The sequence below is a fragment of the Balaenoptera musculus genome, chromosome 4, assembly GCF_009873245.2.
Source record: "Balaenoptera musculus isolate JJ_BM4_2016_0621 chromosome 4, mBalMus1.pri.v3, whole genome shotgun sequence".
Lineage (NCBI taxonomy): Eukaryota > Metazoa > Chordata > Mammalia > Artiodactyla > Balaenopteridae > Balaenoptera > Balaenoptera musculus.
In genome coordinates, this window is record NC_045788.1 from 32,247,577 (window position 1) to 32,271,270 (window position 23,694).

At 36.8% G+C, this 23,694-nt stretch overlaps 1 non-coding gene across 1 annotated transcript; it reads right to left on the minus strand.

Annotated features, from left to right (window-relative positions):
• Positions 1–6,466: 6,466 nt before the first annotated feature.
• On the minus strand, positions 6,467–6,539 carry TRNAE-CUC. The gene has a single exon. It is a non-coding gene; the product is annotated as a tRNA-Glu (tRNA).
• Positions 6,540–23,694: the final 17,155 nt, after the last annotated feature.

The window sequence follows — 23,694 nt, forward strand, 5'->3', positions numbered from 1 at the left end:
CTACACCCAGAAGGTTAGAAACAAACTCCTGAAGAATTTGCAAAAGAGCATCAGGATGAGAAAGGTCTTCTAACACTATGGCTACCAGCTCTGGTCATTTCAATTATTTGAAAGCAAGGAAGAAAATATCGATTGTTTTAACCCCTCTAAAAGTATCTGCATGATTAGGATACAACTTCATAGTATTCCACAAAACAAAGAAAATAATAATGTCTTACCAGATGACCAAGTCAATTTCAGATTCCAGAAACCACATGAGAGAGGTCCTGCTAAGTGACCACGTTAGAATCCTGGTTCTCAAGAAAGGTGAAGTGGTGAAAAATTTGAAGCTAGAGGTAATTTCAGAGGAAATAATGATTGTGAAAATATGCTCCACTTTGGTTTGGTTTGGTTTGGTTTTGAAGTGAAATTACTGCAACAAAGAATCTGGTGTAAACCACAAAAGAAACCTTAATTTTTAAATTTAGGTGGACTGTTTGTGTAATATAGATATGCCTCTTGGTTTTTGGCTTGGTTTGTTTTGCTTCTGCTTTTTAGTCAAAGGTGTACTACTGACATTTACAAATGATAGGTCTTTGGGATATGTTTGATTGTTTGGAAATTTAAAAGTGACTATGTATTTGGGGTTTTTGTTATTGCTGGTTTTCTGTTTTCTGTTTTTTGTTTGTTTTTTGCTATTTTTCATCACTGATAAATGCATACAGAAAAATGAGTGACATCAAGGTCTAAACATCCTTTGATAAAATTTCTTCAACTGCGTCCAATAACAATATATCAGTTATCTCAACAAGCACAGTGGAGCAAAGGGAAGTGGTTTCTTTTCAGACATTTTGTCTGTGAAATTTCTCTGGTGGGTTTTCTTTGTATTTTAATCTGGCAATAAATTTCCTGATGACATAAACTTTATCATCTTATTTCACTTTGTAGAGGTCTGGGCCAGCTTCATATTCATATGTTAATTGAATTTAGAAAAAAGGTGATTATTTGGATTTCTATTAACCAAAAAAAAAAACAAAAAACAGTTTTTATAGGTTAAACACTATAAAATTACTGATATTAAACTGTTTTTTGCTTCTAAATTGCAATTTTTCATATGCTTCAATCTAATGTATTCCTAGTACTTTTACTGGGAATAAGTGATTCCCTTACTAATATCTCTATATAGCTCAGTAGGATTCTGGAATATATTCTTGATTATAAGAGGGATAAAATACAATTATGGTCTGAGAGACTATCATCTAAATTTTTAGAAGTGGTAATATTTGTAAAACATAGCATTCTATTAACCACATACTTTATTAATTTTTGTTTGTTTCTTCAACAAGTACTTTTGAACATGTACTATAATATGGTGGTTTTAACATATAGGTGTCAAAATTCATGGATTTCAATCCTGGTAGTCCCCATATTTTAGTGTGTAACACTCTCCATATTCATGTATATTTTCAAGTCAAATGTTTCTTTTCTATAAATGGGGACAAGAATGATGACATCTGGCTCACAGAATTGTATGAATTAAGTGAAATAATAACTGTGCTTCACAGTACCTGGCTCATAGTAACCACTCAGTACAAGGGAGAAAAATAGGTAATCCTGTTGTCATGGAGCTTACAATCTAGTAAGGGATACAGACATAAATTATCACAACTGTCATAAGTTTTATAAAGGAGAAGTACATAGTCCTACACAGGTGTGAGTAAGAGTACTCTGTGGCAATCAGGGAAAGCTTTCTTTGGAAAATGAGAATTGAGCTGAGATCTGAAGGATAAACACTAATAAATCAGGTAAAATTTTGATGGAAAGCATTCCAGGCAGAGGAAAATCCATGTCCTATATTTTGCAAGAGTATGACATTTTTGGGGAACTGAATAAGGCCAGCAAGGCTGAGGTGTCAAACTTCTGCAGGTGAGGCAGAAGTGGGAGACCAGTCTCATGGGGTCTGTTAAACCATGTGAATTCCTTTAAATAGAGGAGTGAAGTCATTGCCCAACTTTGCTGCTTAATAGAAACCTTATTCTTTTTTAAATATCTGGTGTGACTTACTTCTTTTGTGGTATTTGTAAAAAATAATTTGATGTGCCTTGGCTTCCTGCAATCATTACAATTATTTTTAAATGACATACATGTGGACAGATTTTTTTTTTTGGTCCATTTTTCTCTATTTTAAATACAGACATAATTTCCAAAATTCTCTAAAATGTGAGGTTTGAGGGCACAGTCCTCCGGACTATCAAGTTTTCCCAAGACTTCTGACACCAAGTACAAGTTGGGTGGGGGAGGGGAGAGTCCCAAAACGACCCTCAGTTTTGATAATTCACTAGAAAGACTCACAGGACTCACTGAGAGCTATTGTACATGTGTACATGAGAGCCATGGTTTATTACAGGGAAAGGATAATGAAAATCAGCCAAGGATGAGATGCATAAGGCAGAGTCTGGGAAAGTTCTACAGTGAAGCATCTGCTGTCCTCAAGATGCATTACTCTCCCCACAACGGTGTATGACATTATACACTGAGTATTGCCAACCTGGGAAACTCATCCGAGCTTTCATTTCCAGAGTTTTTATTGGGGCTTCATTACATGGACATAATTGATTGATTGCCCATGTGGTTGTACTCAGTCTCTAGCCCCCTACTTCTTAGAGGTCAGGCTGAAACCATGAAGCCCAGGGGGCCCACCATAAGTCATCTTATTTGCATAAAGTATCAGATGTGGTCCAGGAGGCCCACCATGAATAACAAGGACACATCTATCACTCAAGAAATTCAAAGAGTTTAGAAGTTACCTCCCAGTTGCTATGGACAAAGACCACATCTTTCGTTTGGCCAGGTCAAATGATTTACTACAAAGGCTACCCTCTGGCTTTTGGGCAAGTCTCTCTTACAGCAACACAATCATATTTGTCTGGGCATCTACTTTTAGTATAGCTTTTATATGATAGACACAGCAACAGTATCATTATGAATTTTGGAAGAGCCACTGTGGGGTAGAGATACGTTTAAAAAAACCAACTAATCTGTCCCATAAAGTTATTACAACATTTTCACATTCTTGTTTCTTGATTTACCATTATTTCTAGCTTAGGATAAACTTGTGCAGTTATTTAGCATGGAAATTAGTTGATTATTGACTAAATCCAGTTCTTCTTCCTCAGGTCAATTATTTTCCATCAGTATTACATCTTAAGGAGGCTTTAACTAGTTTTCCCAATTTGACCACCAATATCAGCATTATAACCTCACCAATAGTGTCTGTGTTATACCATTATCACAGTATGGCAGTAGATGTGACTTAAAAAATAAGATCAAAAGATACAGGCACATTACTAGAGTCCCAGTAAGTCATCAACAATTATTCCAGTCCACCATCATATTGTAGAACCAAAATGTCTCCTAGAGTGATGCCACTCAGGTTTGCAGTTTTCCCTACAACCATGTCAGTTTGCAAAAGCAGAAGCGATCTTCACCCTTTCAAGCATCTGGTAAAATTGAGTTAAGAGACAATATCATCTCTTCTTCTGAGTCTTCCTCAAAGTAGTGATGTAATATTTGATTTCCCTCATTACATAACCCATTTATTCATTCCCTTACCTTCAGCTACTATTCCTGCCCTAGCCCTATTCACTGTTTAGCTTTACCCAAACTTTCCACCTTTGGAAAAGATGTGATGTTTGGCCACTGAGCAGGTCCAGGTTGCTGGTAGTAATACTAGTCTAGCAAGCACCTCCCCCTCAGTCCACTCCCATTACACTGGGAAGAATTATATAGTGCATTAACTAGTAGGCTATCTCAAGCACTAGGCAACTAATTTTACATTTTCCACCAACCCCAATTATGCCAGATTAGGTAAAGGCACAGTACAACCCATCAGCCCCTTGGGAATCCTGATGTAAAGGTTTAAAGATACAGCTACAGTTTTTTGTGTAGGGATCATGCCGCTTCTGGCACCAACAGTTGCAAGCCTGGTCCTTGGACCACTGCATTAAGTAAGAAAAAAAAAGGTTGAGGTGATATGAGAAAAAAAGAAAACAATATAGTCATACCACCATCCTCCCTCTGTGGGAAAAAATTGTATAGTCCTACCAGAATACTCCCCTATTTCCTTCTCCCCAGCTTACCCAGAAAAGTGAAGGAATCTATCTAGTCATCACCCTCCCTTGGCCCCCCTCATGTTGAATGTGAGAACACACACATGAAGGTGTATAAACCAACCCTTCTTGCTTCTATCTCCCCCATTTTAAACAACAAATGTACTAATTGTCCATTCTAATTCTCTATCAAACCATTGTCCTCTGAGGACAATACCTCCCTGCCCATTGTTGGGCATACGAGCTGTAAAGTACTTTCCTTGGTCTGATGGAATGTGACTTGGTAGTCCAAACTAGTGTTTCCCAAAACCACCTCAGTTTCCATAATTCCCTAGAAGGACTCATAGAACTCTCTGAGAGCCATTATAATCACAGTTATGATTTATTACAGGGAAATGACACATTAAAATCAGCCAAAAGAAGAGACAGAGCAAAGTCTGGGAGGGATCCAAACACAAGATTTCCATTGTCCTGAGGACACATTACCCTCCTAGCATCCATGTGTGACAGTATATGCGGAGTATTGGCAAGCCAGGGAGCTCATCTGAGCTTCAGTGTCAAGACTTTTCACCAGAGTTTCATTACTTGGGCATGACTGATTGATTGATTGCCCCTGTGGTGCTCTCAGTCTCTTGCCCCTACTCTCCAGAACTCAGGCCGATAGCACATGGTCCAAGAGGCCCACCATGGGTCATCTTGTTAGCATAAACTCTCAGGCATGATCAGAGGGACCCACCATGAGCCATTTCTCTAGTATAGCTGGCAGATGTGGTTCACAAGACCTACCATGAACAACAAAGACACCCCTATCACTGGGGATATTCCTTAGAGTTTAGAGATTACCTTCCTGGAGCCAGGGACAAGGCTAGACCCTTCTTTTGTCAAGGCCAAATTCTTTGCTACAAAATATATCATTTAAAAATAAATAATGCATAGAATTTCCCTTCGGAAGTTGTACTTTTATGAAATTTGCACTTTTCCTTAGCTCTCTAGGGAACATCAGTGCAGTTTCCAAGTGGGTGTGGGACATGCTGCTAGCTGCCCATGAGATATACCTTCTACCGTTCATCCTTACTAACAGATTAGGAAATGGGGAAAATAAAATAGGAAACAAAGGGGTCAGCAAAGTTAAAATGAACTACCACTTCTTTGAAAACATGATGGCAAGGTTGATGAAGAAGGAGGAGAGGAAGATGGAGGGGGTAGTGAGGAGATAGAGATAGGGGCGCTTAAAGAATTAACATTAGAAATATAAGGGAGACATGACAGATGCAAATTTTTAAACAGCTAATATAAGGACATTATGAACAACTTTATGCCAATAAAATTGAATACAGGGCTTCCCTGGTGGCGCAGTGGTTAAGAATCCACCTGCCAATGCAGGGGGCACGGGTTCGAGCCCTGGTCCAGGAAGATCCCACATGCTGCGGAGCACCTAAGCCCGTGTGCCACAACTAATGAGCCTGCGCTCTAGAGCCCGCGAGCACAGCTACTGAGCCCACGTGCCACAGCTACTGAAGCCTGCACGACTAGAGCCCGTGCTCCGCAACAACAGAAGCCACGGCAATGAGAAGCCCGTGCACCGCAACGAAGAGTAGCCCCCGCTCGCCGCAACTAGAGAAAGCCCGCGCACAGCAATGAAGACCCAACACAGCCGTAAATAAATTTATTTTTAAAAAAAAATTGAATACATACATAAGATGGTCAAATCCCTAGAAAACAAATCAAAAAGAAAAACACCATAGTTCCATAACCATTAAAGTGTTTGAATTGTGAGTGAAAAAATCTTCCCACAAACCAAAAACAAAAGTAAAACAAAGCCAGGTATGGCTTTTCCTAAAGTCCTACCAAACACTCAAAAAACAAACAAACAAAAAACACACACACACTTCAATCTTCCATACACTATTGCAAAGTATATAGAACAAGAGGAAAGATTTCACCAAAGCCAGCCCAGATTCAAAGCCAGGGGAATTAGACCCCACCTCTTGTGAAGGAATAGCAAAGAATTTGTAGCTCATCTTTAATCTACCACAAAGTGGTTTTCTAAAATACTGTAATAAGGAGGAGAGTGTCACTGGATCTCTTCATTTCTTTCTAAGAAAACAGCAAAGTAGAAGTAAGCTTACACAGAGTAGTAGTAATATAAACTAAACTTGTAGTAAAATTTATTTTATTTGTGGTGTTTTAAAATGAAATATTCAAACAAATGAAATTGCTAATACTACTGTATAGATCATGGAGAGTAAGGGGCAAACTGCATGTGTATTAGAGGGAATTAGCTCTTTCATATTATATGTCTTAACTTGTACTGGCATAAATTCTTTTTTTTTTTTTTTTTTCCTTTTGGCCATGCCATGTGGCTTGTGGGATTTTAGCTCCCTGACCAGGGATTGAACCCAGGCCCTCGGCAGTGAGAGTGCAGAGTCCTAACCACTGGACCACCAGGGAATTCCCTAAATCGATTCTTTCTGTGCTTTGCAATCTTTGCCTTTCTACATTTGGGGGATGTAGCAAATTCTTTCTACAAAAAAATGAATGTGTTTCCACTTAAGTGTACTTTTTATGTGTGTCTTTAATACATTTACACATATTTTTATCATCTCTTATAGACATTGTCTTGCACACAGTAGGCATTCAGTATTGAAATTCTTGAAAAAAAAGATGAGCGTAAAAAGTTTTGAAAGACAATAATCTGCTTTGTAACTTATAGGAAGGAATTATGTCAAACAATTATAACAAAAATGAGGAAGAACAATACCTGAGCTTACCTAAAACCTTATGAAGGCTACTTACCAGTTTCCCTTGCTACTTCTACAGCGCTTGATCTCTAGAGAATTATTTCACTGCAACTACCTATTATGTTTCATCTGCTATATTTTAATCAAAGTTTTAAAAAAATACAAGACCATTTTGCCTTAAATTCTGCTTTTAGTTCTATAGTGTGCATATGATTTTTGTTACTTCTTATATGTAGGAACCAGGAGGGTCGAAACTAGGTTAATGGCAGAAGTCTAGTATAATATTTTTGTCAATAACTCTGTCAAAGTCTTTTATATATGAGCTTGATGAATTGTTCCTTGTTTTCAAATTTTTATTTTAAGAAATTTTGGGAGGGGACTTCCCTGGTGGCGCAGTGGTTAAGAATCCGCCTGGCAATGCAGGGGACACGGGTTTGAGCCCTGGTCCGGGAATATCCCACATGCTATGGAGCAACTAAGCCTGTGCCCCATAACTACTGAGCCTGCGCTCTAGAGCCTGCATGCCACAACTCCTGATACCCGTGCACCTAGAGCCCGTGCTCTGCAACAAGAGAAGCCACCTCAATGAGAAGCTCGCTCGCCGCAACTAGAGAAAGCCTGCGCTCAGCAACGAAGACCCAATGCAGCCAAAAATAAATTAATTAATTAATTATTTTAAAAAAAGAAATTTTGGGAAGGGGTTGGATTTAAGTATAGAAATAACGCATTCTTATATATTGGCAGCTATCTAAAATTTTATGGTACTTTCCTGCCTTCCTACAATCTTTCATTCCGCATTCAAGAAATTTTAATTGAACTCTGTTGATGTCCCTAACACTATGATAGGTATTGAAGGTCAAACTGTGACTAGAGAACATTGCCAGATAAAAGGCAGGATTCCCAGTTAAACTTGAATGTTAGATAAACAACATACTTATACTAAAAATTATTGTTTATCTGAAATTCAAATAAAACTGGGTGTCCTGTAATCTTTTTAAATTTTATTTATTTATGCATGCATGTTATATATGACAGCCCTAGTAAAAATAAAGACTGTTCTTGATCTGTTATAATTTAAAGTCCATTGGGCAAGGCAGATACTAATCAAATAATCTTGCAGGTAAACAAAAATTATAACTGAGATAAGTGTTCCCAAGGATAGGTATAGAGGTATAGAAGGAGAAAATAATTGAGTGAGAAATAAGGTCAGGAAGGGGACACCAGGGAAGACTTCACTGTGACAGAGACAATGGACCAGAGACCCTATGGGGAAGGAAACAGAGATGCTCTAACACTGCTACTTTACATGAAAATTTTATATTAAAGAGGGGTGTGTCTGACTTTTATGGTACAGCAGTAGAAAACCTGACTGCACACTCTGATGCAGAAACAAAGCCTTGTTTTTTAGGGGTGACCCAGTGTCTTTCCTATTTAGCATGTGACTGATAACAAAGCCAGAGACTACAGGTTTTAGCCCTGTGTGTAAAGGTGGTACAGGAGAGTTCAATTTCAATATTCAACTCCTGAAACTATGGGCATTTTCTTGGATCAGAGAAGACGAGTTGCTTGTCCCATCAGGCCTCTGGCTCTTGCTCCTGCCAGAAGTGAGAGAGAAACATGCCTGGTTGTAAGTAGGAGGGGAGACTATTCAGCACAGGCTGGTGGGAAAGGCAAATCTGTGATGCACTCACATGGGAGCTGCCAGACAGGAGTGTTGCAAGTGAGCACACCCAGCAGTGCCTCTGGCAGGATTTAGGCTCTCAGACTTTCCCAGCAGCCCAGCTTGAGATTCCTCCCCACTTTCCAAGTTTCTCTTTGCATGCAGTATTAAAAAAATGGTCTTGTGTAATTTGTATTAATTATTCAGCTTTTGGATATGATCATTGTTCATCATGATCATAATAACGAGAACAATCCTGCCTCAGATTTATATATTTATTCCCGTATGTTCAAGTTCCTTTAATTATATTATTTATCTTTATGATGTCTGCTAAATCATAGGTCCCCAACCTTTTTGGCACCAGGGACCGGTTTCGTGAAAGACAATTTTTCCACGGACCGGGCGGGGGGTGGAGGGGGTTCAAGTGGTAATGTGAGCGATGGGGGGGATGGCTCAGGTGGTAATGCGAGTGATGGGAAGTGACAGAAGAAGCTTGGCGCTCGCTTGCCCGCTGCTCACCTCCTGCTGTGCGGCCTGGTTCCTAACAGGCCGTGGACCGGGGGTTGGGGACCCCTGTGCTAAATAAAAGGAGTGACTGTTATTACATCAATTTTTAGGGATGGGGGAACCTGAGTGTAGTCTCTCTAGGTGAGTTGCCCAAGTTCTTTTTCTGACACAATCCACAGCAGCCTCCACTGTTGACCTCTTCTCCTCACTTTGTCTGGAGCTGTATCAAGCTAGTTAGAAGGGCAAAGCACAGATCGACTGACTGAAAAATAATTATCTTGAAAAAAATTAGTAAATATAATGTTAAATCACAAAGTACTTAGTTGATTTGTTAAAACTTATCAAAAATAAACTGACATATATAACAATGTGAAAAATGCCACCTGTTAAATTATAAAATGATTTGCTTCCATGATTTTATTATCATGGCAAACAGCATTATTAGTGATTGCAACATTTTAAATCCCCAAAGTAGCAAATGCTCTAAATTTCTCTAATAAATTAGTATATTAGAAAGCTGTAAATGTGGGACTATTTAAGCTTTTTCTCTAAAATTATGAAGTATTTTTGAATTATAATAATGTATCCCTTTATAAAAACCAGTGCTTTTGGGGGGGAATTGAAGAAATCTGTTTTTTTAATATCTCAGCCTCTTTGTATAGCACTTTGTTTTCTGAATAACAATATTTTTCATAATTAGTCTATGTCTTACCTTAATTTAATGTACATTTGACTCTAAATGGGTATAAATATCAAATGTATAAAAGATCTATGGGTTTTGTAGTTATATAATGCTTTATTTATTTAGTTTTAATGCAAAGACTTTATTTTCCTAGGAAAGTTTTAGAAACCAGAATACATGTGTTTTTTTTGAAAGAGCCAGTTTTTGTTTACTCAACTTTATAAAAACTAGAGAATTCCCTGCATAAAGCTAGAAACTCTACTATTGAAATCCTGCCTTTTTGTGTTGGTTTCTGTCTTGTTTCTGTGAAAGGACAGGTAGATTTCAAAAAAGAATGATTATTTCCAGATCAGACCTCAAAAAGGATTTTATTTTATTTTTTCATTTTTATTTTTTGATAGGCAAAGAGTGAGTTTATTAGCATAGGATGCTTGTGAGAGCTACAGGCGGGCAGGCAAGGGAGCACAGCCCCAAGAACAAAGAGGGCTACATTTTTATAATCAAAGAAAAAGTGGGGAGGGAAGAAGACCACCTTCTTCCTCATTTTTGGGTAGACATCAAGGCTTACATCATTAGTTCCTCCTTTGACCCTGTATGGTCTAATGGAGATGGTCATGACGCTATTTAAATATGTATATTAGCAGAAGGGTGGTGACATATACTAATATATGGTAATTCGTCTCAGGTTTTAGTATGATGTCCCCTTTCACCTACTTTCTTTCCCTTTTCACCTATATTTCTGTCTTGCAGAAATGCTACTCTTCAAGGACTATTCACTCCCTAACTTCATGTAACAAGATTCAGACCGCATATCTATTGTGTTTTAACAATCAGGGTTTGTGGCTTGAGTGTTCCTGGTGCTTAGATGCACCTGGTCTTTCATCAAGGTAGTGTAGATTGTTGCTAGGTTACTAGATTCTTTTCTTGAGTGATCAATAGTTTACAACAGTCTCCCCAAACTCCCTTAAAATTCCATTTCTGTCTTTAATCCCCTAGTGGGATTTCTAAACCAACTAATTATCCTACTCTATCCCTATCAGAATGATCTTTTTAAGAACACAATCTAATTGCATTCTCCCTGCTTAAAGCCCTCCAGTGGATTTGCATTGCTCTTAAGATAAAGATGAAAATCTTTATGTAATGATTTGCCCTGAGGCCTACCTCTATTTGTCTACATCAAAAACAAACAAACAAACAAACAAACATAACAAAACTTCACCTCCAGCAGCCTTGAAGAATAATATATCGTCTTGGCCTGCTGGTGAATTCTAACTACAAACTCAAGTCTCTAAAGTGAGTCACACCCAAACAATTCTACTTCTGCCACCCGGTAGATTAGCGTTTCTCAGTCTTGAATGCACATTAACATAGTCTGGTTTACCTTTTATTTTTATTTTTGGCTGCGTTGGGTCTTCGTTGCTGCGCGCGGGCTTTCTCTAGTTGCGGCGAGCAGGGCTACTCTTTGTTGCAGTGCGCCAGCTTCTCATTGCGGTGGTTTCTCTTGTTGCGGAGCATGGGCTCTAGGCACATGGCACCTAGTCATGGAAGTCGTGGCGCGCGCGCTCAGTAGTTGTGGCTTGCGGGCTCTAGAGTGCAGGCTCAGTAGCTGTGGTGCACGGGCTTCGTTGCGCCGCGGCATGTGGGATCTTCCTAGACCAGGGCTCAAGCCCATGTTCCCTGCATTGGCAGGTGGATTCTTTTTTTTTTAACATCTTTATTAGAGTATAATTGCTTTACAGTGTTGTGCTAGTTTCTGCTGTATAACAAAGCAAAAATGATTTTATACTTTTTTCAAATTGCATATGTTCTTTGACATGGCCTTGGATACTGTAGAGCAGAAGAGGCTCCAGATTCTCCTTAGTCCCTCTCTCTGCAGTCAAAGTAACCCCACTTTTATCTGTATTGGGGAAGATTTCAAATAAAAAGTGTTCCCACAAAAGCAGTGACATTAGGAATTGCAGAGCAGAAGTACATCTCCTAGATGTACCAGACCAGCTGTATGGCTTTTCGATCTGCATGTGAGATATGCCCACCAGGTTTTGAAATTAGTTACCTGAACTTTGAGGATTATTTTATAGTGAACTACATGTGACTGATGAGAAAGTGGTGTATTTCAGATGGACTAGGATTTTTAAAAGGAAGGAAGGAGGGAGGGAGGGAGGGAGGAAACTTATAACTACTTCACACCAGCTGGCAAACTGTACAGAATTCCCTTCTTAGTAGCTCTATGTGGAAGATGAAGGGCACCCCAGCCCAAATTTTGTGCCAAGTTCTGGGGTGCCAGAAACTCTATTTCCAGTGAATCCTTATCACAATCCTATGACATTGGTGTATTAGTTCTACTTTACTGATGACAAGTCTAAAACTCAGAGAGATACTGAAAGAAGGGGATCTTCCAGCTAAGCCAAAACAAAAGCTCTATAATGCTTTCCTATTGCCCACACGGGTCTATCAGACAGATTTCAGACTGAGAAACATTGAGGGGGGTGGGGAGTGGTATTTAGTTGAGAAGAACAGCGAAAAGTCTTTGGAAGCAAAAGTTGACCTAATGGTAGTCTTCTGGGTTGAGGTACATGGAATGGATACTTAGTTGAATGGTGGTGGCTAAGGAAAAGTGCCCAAAGCAGAAAATTTTGAAGGAATTTGAGAAATTGCCATACTCTTCTCCTTTTACCCAATTCAACCCTATCCCAGTCCCCACCCACCAAATGTAGGAGTGAAAAACAATTGGTCAGTGCCAAAGCCAAAATCTACCTACTTCGCAATTTCATGTAAAGCTGGCACTGTAGTGCTCTTGAACTCTGGTTTATCTGGACAACACCAGTACTGGATTTCCAAACCCTGCTTAATTTCATTACTTTCATATGCTTTCACTTCCCAAATTTCTAAGGACTCAAAAAAGTTCTTCTGTGATTTGTCCTGTTGCTATTTGGTTTCTTACTGTTGTCATTGCTTCACTTGAATATTTTCTCAGAGTCTTAGCAAAGTTAAATTTTTATTATGCTCCTTTTTGCATTGCAAGAAGGAAGGATCACCTAAATGATATTTTAGTGCAGACTCACTGTTGACTCTTTATAATAATTACATTCTCAGCAATCAGCAGTAGTGTCACATTTCAAAAGCCTTGGAATTATTTTGCTTGTTATGATTCAGATTCATTTTTTTGGAATCTTATCTAAAATTAAACCACTTCCATGATAGTACGGTCTTAGAATCTGTCATAATTAACACTACCTTCTCTCTTTATATCGTTTAAACTTACTACAAAGAACTAACAGACAAAGTGACTAGATTCTGAATAATTAGTTCCTTATAAGACGTCATCATCTGGGAAGAAAAATATTTTAGACATTCTTACTAGTCCTTAAGATGTTATTTCTAAATGGAAGTACTGGAGTAATAATGCTTACCAAATTCCAATTTTGTTTTACCTGAAGAAAGTAATTTGATCTTTTAATTTTTTAATCATCCATGACAGGTGTCTCAGTTTTTCTTCCTAAAGGCTGTCATTATAGCACTTACATTCTGAGAATATTTTAATCAAGTTAGGAACCAATAGAACGTAAAGGGAAAAAACTGGCTTTTAACAGAGCATCACCTGACGGTCAATAAAGATGTTTTGAAACATTAATTCCTACAATGGAACAGAAACCAATGCAGCACTATGGATTGCTATCTGGAATAATTCTTTCCACCAGACCTGCAGGTCACCAAGAGTAGAGGTCTGTCTCACACCCAAACCTCTTTTCAGCTAGCTTAGTTTTTTATCTCCTTTTACCAATGCCAACAGATTTTGTAGGAATTTGTTGTGTATCACACTTCATCTCATAAGCAAAGTGTTGTATCTTTGGAAAAACAGCAAAGAGACTATAAGAACATATGAAATAGCTTCTGTCAAGAAATGTGCTTTGTAATTATGAATTGTTTTGATAAATTGTATGCTATAAACATCTGAACACATTCTAAGGTTGTAAGATACGAATTTCTTGTCAGGTATATGATGCTACCATACACCCTATAACAATAATCCTGTAAATGTTAATATTTTACTCTATTGCATTGATAATTACTTTTATCATGGGTGTGTTTTCTGTCTGAGAACAAACCAAATTAACAAAATAAATACTTTCATTTCACATAAAATAATGTTAAAGTGAATCAATCATACAAAGATGTTATTTATAAAACTTCTGATTTGTTCAGATGGATGGATCCCAAATAATACTTGTCATGAAAATAATTAATATTAATAAATTAATATTCTGAGGCCCAAAGAGAATTGACTCAGATGTTTAAAAAAATTAAAATAAAACAATGCTCTGTGTTACATTTCTGTATCTGTTGGGTTTACTTTTTGCCAAAAGTATCTATCAGAGGCAACTCTTTATCTTCTTAGTTTAGTGACTTGGAGTAGGAAGGAGGTGAAAGTAGTGGGAGATGAGAACAACACTGGTAAGAAATTTTGAAATCTAATAGATAGAAACCTAATAGTTTTTGAAAATCATGCTCAAGACCAAAATGTTTTCATTGTGAAAGAAAGAAAAAACTTAATCAAGCTTTGTATAGTATTCAAAATATTTCCATGATGCAGTTTGTTTCATGGCATGTTTTTTTTTTTTTAGTTACTTTTTTTTTAGTTACTTTTTTTTTTAGTTAATTTTTGAACCTAGGATTATATGTTGAATCTCAACAATGGTAAACCATGTGATTTGGAGAGCCATGTCAAGAGCCATCCGGTTCAGCTAATTTCTAAGATATTTGCCTCTTTGCTAATAGACTTCCAGACACTGAAGTTTAACTTAATTCCATTTATGCAAATAGAAATCATTCTTTGCCTAAGAATTACATCTTGATGTCATGTCATACCAGAGGTAAACATACAAACTACAAATTGTCAAAGAGATTGGAAACCTTTAGCTAAAAATAACCACTATACATTCCAATGTAGAAAGATAAGCTTGGATATTGAGATATTCAATAGTGGGGGAACATCAAAAACACCCTAAACAGCCCCTAAAACAGACCATTATTTCCAGTTTCTCAATTTCCCTGTCATTGCTGTCAATATTCCACCAGTTAGCCAGGATCACAAAATGAAGGGTTAATTCCATCCTTTGCTCAGCCTCCTAAACCAGCAGGCACCTTTCTTTTTCAGCTGTTTCCAAACTAGCCTGATCTTTATCACTTCTTTCTAAGGGTATTTGAATAGGTTAATTGTGTTCCCTGTATATATTCCTTTTCGCCAAGGCAAAAATGTTGCTTGCGATGCTACGTTGATATTTCTAAAAGATAGATAGATAGATAGATAGATAGATAGATAGATAGATAGATAGATAGATAGATGATAGATGATAGTGATGGGGTTCAGGCAGAAGGCCCCAAGATGTGCCACTCTGACATGTGGGTTATTTTGAGCTGAAAACAATCAAGGCCCAAAAGACTCAGAAAGAACCTTTGAACTTCCTCCTTACTGCCTAAAAGAATTTAAGATAGGAGGCCTGCCCCAGGAAGGAGCTATCACCTTAGATAACTAAGTATGAACTAGGTGTGGTAGACAGGGAGGAACCTAGCAAGGCCCATCTGATCAAAGTCCTCTCTCTGTCCCACTGTCTTTGAATGGCCCAGCAAACATTTATTTACCAAACATTAACTCTTTTTATCTTCCTGTGAATTACCTTTCTTCCCTTTGAAGTCTCAGAACCCTATCTCCTTCTCCTTGGTACAGAATAACATATATACCTCACTTTGCCTTGCCGTCTTTGGAATTCATACTGATGTGGATTCCATGTGCACATGCAATAAATTTGATTTTCTCCTGTTAATCTGCCTTATGTCATTTTAATTGCTAGCCAAAAAAACTAAGAAGGCGAAGAGGGAAAATTTCCCTTTCCCCACAGCTGATTAGAGAGAGAGAGATGATAGATAGATAGATAGATAGATAGATGATAGATAGATAGATAGATAGCAGACAGACAGGGAGATAGACATTTGTGAGATAGACATTTGTATTTTCCACCCAAAAGTAAAATGTATTTTAACTGTGGATCATAAATGTTTTTTAAAATTTACCAAAGTCACATTTATACTCATTCAAATGTAGAGTTATTCATTTATTCAACATGTTAAGTACACTGATAATATATAAAACAATAATAAAATGATCTTTATCTTAGAGGACTTAGCATTCTCTTAAGAGAAATTGATATGTATAAAAACAATTTTAGTATGACATACATAAATTCTGGAATGTAGAATACAGATAATTCTCTGGGAACATAGAGGAGGAAGTAATAGCACTTCCTTAAGACTCTCTTGTTGACTCACATTCTGCATTCTTCTAGCGAGAAATCAGCATGCTAAGGTTTAATTAAAATATTTTTAAGATGCTAGTTCCATGCGCGTTTTCTTCTCTTCTTTTAGAGGCATATGGTTATTGGCAAATAATGGAGCTATAATATAAAATTCTGTGTGGTGAGGTTGTAAAAATAATAAATTCTTTCAACAAGCTTGAGCTATTTTCAAATGGTATTTAGCCTCATACTTCAGAAAAACTTTATCTTTTTAGAGGAAGAAATTGCTGGAAAAAAAATTTACCTACATAAAGTTCTCCTTTATATGAAATGAGAAAACTTGGTCACAGTAATCTTTTCTCATATTAATATTAAAATAATATGCAAACATACTGCAGCATAATATAAAATTTTAACAGCAGTGTACACAAAAAATTTCATATTGATAAATATTTTTTAAAAGGACAAGGAACTAATATTTATTAAGCACTTAATGTATACTAAATACCAACATTACACTTTAAATTTTTAAAATTTTATTATAGTAAGAACACAACATGAGATCTAACCTTTTAAATTTTGAGGCAATTTTTAAGTTGGAAGTACTGTTTTGTTTTTTTTTTAACATCTTTATTGGGGTATAATTGCTTTACAATGGTGTGTCAGTTTCTGCTGTATAACAAAGTGAATTGACTATACATAAACATATATCCCCATATCTCCTCCCTCTTGCATCTCCCTCCCACCCTCCCTATCCCACTCCTCTAGGTGGTCACAAAGCACCGAGCTGATCTCTCCCTGTGCTATGCGGCTGCTTCCCACTAGCTATCTATTTTACATTTGGTAGTGTATATATGTCCATGCCACTCTCTCACTTCGTCCCAGCTTACCCTTCCCCTTCCCTATGCCCTCAAGTCCATTCTCTACATCTGAGTCTTTATTCCTGTACTGCCTTCAGGTTCTTCAGAACCTTTTTTTTTTTTTTAGATTCCATATATATATGTGTTAGCATATGGTATTTATTTTTCTCTTTCTGACTTACTTCACTCTGTATGACAGACTCTAGGTCCATCCACCTCACTACAAATAACTCAATTTCGTTTCTTTTTATGGCTGAGTAATATTTCATTGTATATATGTGCCGCATCTTCTTTATCCATTCATCTGTCAATGGACACTTAGGTTGCTTCTGTGTCCTGGCTATTGTAAATAGAGCTGCAGTGAACATTGTGGTACATGACTCTTTTTGAATTATGTTTTTCTCAGGGTATATGCCCAATAGTGGGACTGCTGGGTCATATGCTAGTTCTATTTTTAGTTATGTAAGGAACCTCTATACTGTTCTCCATAGTGGCTGTATCAATTTACATTCCCACCAACAGTGCAAGAGGGTTCCCTTTTCTCCACACCCTCTCCAGCATTTATTATTTCTAGATTTTTTGATGATGGCCATTCTGACTGGTATGAGGTGATACCTCGTTGTAGTTTTGATTTGCATTTCTCTAATGATTAGTGATGTTGAGCGTCCTTTCATTGGCAATCTGTATATCTTCTTTGGAGAAATGTCTATTTAGATCTTCCGCCCATTTTTGGATTGGGTTGTTTGTTTTTTTGATATTGAGCTGTATGAGCTGCCTGTATATTTTGGAGATTAATCCTTTGTCAGTTGCTTCATTTGCAAATATTTTCTCCCATTCTGAGGGCTGTCTTTTCGTCTTGTTTATGGTTTTCTTTGCTGTGCAAAAGCTTTTAAGTTTCATTAGGCCCCATTTGTTTATTTTTGTTTTTATTTCCATTTCTCTAGGAGGTGGGCCAAAAAGGATCTTGCTGTGATGTATGTCATAAAGTGATCTGCCTATGTTTTCCTCTAAGAGTTTTATAGTGTCTGGTCTTACATTTAGGTCTTTAATCCATTTTGAGTTTATTTTTGTGTATGGTGTTAGGGAGTGTTCTAATTTCATTCTTTTACATGTAGCTGTCCAGTTTTCCCAGTGCCACTTATTGAAGAGGCTGTCTTTTCTCCATTGTATATTCTTGCCTCCTTTATCAAAAATAAGGTGACCATATGTGTGTGGGTTTATCTCTGGGCTTTCTATCCTGTTCCATTGAAATATTGATGCCTAAAAAATATATCAATGAGTGAAAAGTATTTGGTAAATATAGCAGATTTAAAATAATAGAGACTAGAACTAGGTTTTAATTTTTCTTTCCCCGAAATGCAATGTACTTTTGGTTGACTGGATCTACTTTAAGTGCCAAATAGAGAAATATTTTTATAAGAGGATTTAAAAAACACTTGAGAGTCTCTTTGACATAGCAAAAATTAGAATTCCAGTCAGATTGAAAAAGAAAACAGCAGAGTGTCCTTCTTCAAGTGTAACCAAAACACGCTACCAATCTTTAAATAGAGTGCTTTCTTGAAACCTCATTAAACATATCCTGAATGAGTAACGTATCTGTTCCCTTGGATTCTTAGTACATGCTTTTTGAAGAAATAGTATTTATTCTTTCTCCATCTCTAATTAATTTCTGTCATTAGTCTTCTTTTGGAGTCCAGTAGAAGTTTCTATGTGGTCTGGTTCCATGCATAATTTTAAAGTTAAGGAGCTTCTCTGGATAGTTAAACGTATATGCATGCTGTCCTTCCCTACACTATTGCATCAACTAGAGCATGTTTGCTATGCTGTGCTGCATGAAGCTTTTTGTGCAACCTATTTCCAATGGCTGAATCATGTTATAAAGTCATGGGAAACTGTTTGCTTTATTTTGAGGAATCAAGGTCCAAAGTCCAATCCTCTGAAGTTTATGCCCGTATTAGGAGGCTAACTGAATGACCTAAAAAAAAGGGATTTTGTATTTTATTTAACTTTCTGAAACAGCTTAAAATTTTATTACTTAAAATTTCAATACATTACATTTATAGTAATAACAAGTATAAACCATGGTAATAAAATTTCCAGGTCACTAGTTTTTCTAGTGAAACAGTCTAGGTTTTTTTTGCTGAGAAGCCCTGGGTTTCTCATAATGAAGAGAGTGTGTTTGTGTGTGTGTGTGTGTGTGTGTGTTATAAATCTATGAGAATTTTTATATGGCCAACATAAACTGGTTTATATTTTGAAAATATCTATTTCCTTGAGAATTTTTCCCTTGAAGATTATGTAGCATTTTAAAATATAATCAGTTTGTCTTAATTCTTATATCTCCTTGGTGTATGACATATGGTTAATTTATCCAGACCAAGAAATAATAGCTAACAACATGTATAAGAATTTATACTTTCAAAGACGTATCTCATACACTAATTACATATGATTCTCTTATTAATCGTTTGAACTAAACATAGCATAAAATATTTTTGTTGGCAATTTACAGATGAGAAAACTGAGGCCTAAATAGGTGAAGATATTTGCTTAAGAATGTCGACCTTAGAAACAAAACAGTTTTTTTACCAACAAAAATGGGTTTGTTTAGGAATAGCAGAGAATTGCAATTCATGACAAGCAAGCTAAGACAAAAACCATAGGCAAGTCCCAGAAACAAAGAATAGGAACATTATTTTATAAAGAAAAAGGAGGAAGTTGAGAGGGATTGTTTTGAACAAAATCCATTGGAGAAAAGTGAGAGTTCAGCATGATGACAGTTTCTCATTGGCTGAGTTGCTGGGGTAGTTGATTTCTCATATGAGATGCTGTGTACGTCTTTTCCTCTTGAGATGTAAAACTGATGATTCTTTCCTGATGATTCTTTTTTTGATCTGTAATTAACAATTCTTGCTATAATTGACTTCAAGTGGTACTACATGAGAGCTCCCCCTTCTGGCCTCCCACCTCCATTTTAGTGAGTTTCCTTTCTTTATTAATTTTCACACGAACATGGTAGTAAGAGGTGGAGGTAGGGCATAAATCCATATTTTCTGACTCTAAATTCTGTGTTTTGTGTATAACCTGAATATAAAAAAAAAACCAAAAACCCAGCTGTGTTAGTCAGGATTCTCCAGAGAAACAGAACCAGTAACAGATACATAGATATATATAAAAGAAGATGTATTATAAGAAAAGGTTCACGTGATTATAGAGGCTTAGAAATCCCATGATCTGCCATTTGCAAGCTGGAGAACCAGGAAGGCCAGTGACGATGTGATTCAGTTCTTTTCCAAAGGCCCGAGAATGGGAGGCTTATGGTACAAGACCTGGTCTGAGTCAGAAGGTCCAAGAACCAGGAGCACCAATGTTTGAGGGCAGGAGAATGTGATTGTTTTCAGTTCAAAGAGAGAGAAAATTCACCCTTCCTTCTCTTTGTTCTATTCAGCCACTAAATAGATTGGAAGATGTCCACCCACATTGGAGAAGGCCATCTTTTTTACTCAGTCTGTTGATTCAAAGGCTTATCTCATCCGGAGACCGGTTCCTGTTCACCCAGGAAACCCTTAACCCAGTCAAGTTGACACCTAAAATTAACCATCACACCAGTATTCTTAGCATAGTCCATGATTGCTGACAGTATGCTGAGATTCATTTTTTTTTTTTTTAAAGATTGATTAATTGACTGCTATGTTGGGATCTTTCTTTGCTTCTGTGCTAGGGCTTTCTCTAGTTGTGGCAAGCGGGGGGCCACTCTTCATCGCGATGCGCGGGCCTCTCACCATCGCGGCCTCTCTTGCTGCGGAGCACAGGCTCCAGACGCGCAGGCTCAGCAGTTGTGGCTGACGGGCCTAGCTGCTCCGCGGCATGTGGGATCCTCCCAGACCAGGGCGCGAACCCGTGTTCCCTGCATTAGCAGGCAGACTCTCAACCACTGCGCCACCAGGGAAGCCCTGAGATTCATTTTTTGAAAGCTCCATAAAGCCCTATTTCTGCCCAGAGAGCTAAACCCTCCTTACCCCTCTATTTCTTCCCCACCCAGGCTGTCTGCCTTAGTGTTCCTCTGTCCTGAGTCCTATTGTAGTAGAATTTGAGAATGCACAGTAGTGGAAAAACCCTGTGAAACTCAGTGGTAAGTTAAAACCTAGGGAGGCTAATTTGGTCAGGGAATGACTTATCTAGAATTTAAGGGCCCACTATTGCTTGCACTGTGCCAGGTGCTTTCTATATTGTAATTCTCCTGTTACACATAACAATCTATGACTTGGCATTTGCAACCCCACTCTAGGATGAACTGAGATATGGAAGAGTTAAATTCATTGCTGCCAAAATTCCCTTGATAGGCAGGTGGGAGTCTGGGATTCAATCCAATATCCATGTGGCCTGAAGTCTAGCATCTTTCCATTATACCAGTCTCTAGGAATATGCTTGCAAAAGTGCTTTTTCTGAGATGTGAGTTTTCTGAAGAAAGTTGTTGAGTTGTTGTTAAGTTGTTGTTTTATTGACCTTTGTTCAAAGACATAGGTACATCTACGGTTTTTTAACCAAGGACTTTGCATCAGCTATTATTTTCACTTAGCTAAATAGAAGACCTGACATATACAATGAGCCTAGAACTTCCTCGCTCAGATCATAGGAAAGGATTTGCTCTGAGAAGCAATGCAAACTGTGGTTATCAAACAGGACTGGATTGAAACCAAAAGCAATTTTTATGACAACTGTCAAAGAAAGTCAAGGTTAAGCTGCATTACATGATGTTGGTTTATAGATTAGCTATACTCCATAGACAACATATTTAATTCATGACAGTGTTTGCAACCCAAGCAATAAGGAGAGAGCTTGCAAATCATATACTGCTGGATAAGGGCAATCAGGAGAACAAAAAAAAAACAGAGTGAGAAATGCTTGTTAAAATTTTAAATAGGTATCCATCCCTTGAAAGAAATTGTTCAGAATTTCACACATAGTCACCAAAATAATATAATTTCTAATGCTCACACTAAGAGTTCATAATTCATCTTTTTTTAAAATGCAAATTATCTCACCGATCTAGTAAAATTCTTTAACTCTATATTTATTTATTTGTTTGTTTGTTTGTAGTACATGATAACTCAGTCAGGTATGTTGAATCTAAAACAATGCAGATATTTTAGAAATAGACTAGTGTGAAGTCAGGGAGATGGACTGGTCTGTAACCAGTAGTGTTCACAAAATAAATCAATATTCCCAAATTTACAGAGAAACATATACAAGTAAATCTCATCTTAAATGTTCAATTTACAAGATAGACCAATTATGCTTTTTTTTCATTGTAGAAGGACCAATTGCAGTCCTTCTAATACAGCTAAAACAGATTTCAGTTTGTAAAGACAGCAGGAATATTTATAGTCAAATTTTCTGGGTTATAGTGTTAAATTTGAAGAACATTTATATTTGACTATTAATTTCATTTTTCCAGTTGCTTTAAAAGAATCCCCCTTAATCCCTCTCTCCCAAAATGTCATTCTCCTGCCTAAATTTCTAAGTAAATTTGAAAGATATTTCTATATATGCAGCATTAAATTATGTATTGATCAAACTTAAAGTATCAGAGAAAATGTTTTCTTCCACAGAGCAACTGGCTTAAAAAACAGGCTAGATTGAGTACCCATCTTCAGAATGCTTGGAACTTGTATAGGACCCCTGAGGAATTTCCCTGGGTCAGACAGCTCCTCTTGTTTAGTTAATTCCCTGGGAATTATAAACCTTCTTTTTTCTATAGTGGGAAATATTAACCTTTAATGGGATGCTCTTAAGTCAGGTAATAAAACTGTACTGACTCTGTGTTTTGTGATTAACCTTCATTTTTCAAGTGGCTAAAGGAATTGAATAAATCCTTGAGATAAAGTAGTTTCCATCAAACATCTTAATCTGCTGACAGATGGGAACTAAAAATAACTCTGGCATAAAATTTCTAGTGGAAAAGCCAAATAGAGAGGCATGTTCACCAACCACTTGAGAATCCCCCAAAAGGCAATACACCTCCCATAAAGGAACAACCCTAATGTTTAAAACTACTGGTGAAACAGAATTTTCCATAAACTAAGGAAAGAGTACAAATATTTTAATGATAAAACTACCAAAACATGTTTTCCAGCTTCAGGTTTATACGTAAATGAAATATGATTGTAATGTTTTGGTGCAAAAAATCCTATAGTAAAAGATCATAAGAAATGTTTTATGTAGACAAAAAAAAAATTATTGTTATATTTTGTTTAAAAAGTTATGGGGTTGACAACTTCGAAAATAATGTTGGGAAAATCAGTTAAATGTTTTTAAAAAATAAAGTTAGATTTCTGCCTCACACAATACATATAAAACAATTCCAAGGAGATAAAAGAACTAAATGTTAAACCCACATAAGAACCACATATTAACAACCATAAAAGCAAAATGCACTGTAGTTATACACATCTATAACTTTGATTGGGGAAGATTTTTCTAAGAAAACATAAATGCAAGCATTCATCATAAAAATATTCAATATTTGCTGTAGAAAAGATTCCTTAAAGTTAAGAGAAATTATAAGTTGTGCAACAATAAATAAAAGAAATATGAGGAAGGATTAACACTCAGAATATATAAAGAGCTCTTATAATCAATGTGAAAGGACAACCAAATAGAAAAATGAATGAAAGAACAAAAAATGCATATGGTAGATAAACGTATGAAAAGATAGTTTACTTCCTTGATAATAAGGGAGATAAAAATAAAAAACTATTATATCTTTTTCTGACCCATTAGATTAGCAAAATATTTATAAGATTTTTAATATCCAGCATTGGAGAGAAAATGGATACATAAACTGTTGGTGGGAGTATTGTGTG